Raw genomic sequence first — 549 nt, 5'->3', positions numbered from 1 at the left:
CCGGAAAATTTCCTTTTAAAAGCCAATACAGTTATATATTAATTTCCTAGAAATGGACCCTCAACTCAAGACTTGTGTATGTTAATAATGCATGCGACGACTCATTGACTTGTGTATATGAAAAGATTGGGCAAGAAACAGAGTCTCGACGTATTGTTTGGTCTTTACTTTTTAGTTCTAATCAATCACTTGTCGATAAAAAAAGAATTTCGCACTGACCCAACCCGTCTAAGACTTCGATGGAAAATAAATGAAAGTAAGATATATTAAAAAGAAAGTAAATAAAATAAAATAAAATAACAAGGTTCAGGTGACTCACGTTTGTTTGATTGTTTTCAGCGGGTATCATTTTTCTCTTTCTTTTTTCTTTTGATCCCTTATCTATTATAAGATGTTAATAGGTTTTTCATTTTTACAGAAAATATATTTAAAGGATTATGTATAAAAGTATTATTTTGAAAGCTTTAGTTATTCTGCTATTTACTTTTAACCATATTTGAGCTGAAAGTGAAACCAAACATGTATATGATTACGAAATAGATATTTAAT

The sequence above is a fragment of the Carya illinoinensis genome, chromosome 9, assembly GCF_018687715.1.
Source record: "Carya illinoinensis cultivar Pawnee chromosome 9, C.illinoinensisPawnee_v1, whole genome shotgun sequence".
Taxonomy (NCBI): Eukaryota; Viridiplantae; Streptophyta; class Magnoliopsida; order Fagales; family Juglandaceae; genus Carya; species Carya illinoinensis.
The sequence above is the reverse complement of the archived record's forward strand: the minus strand, read 5'-3'. Positions refer to the sequence as shown.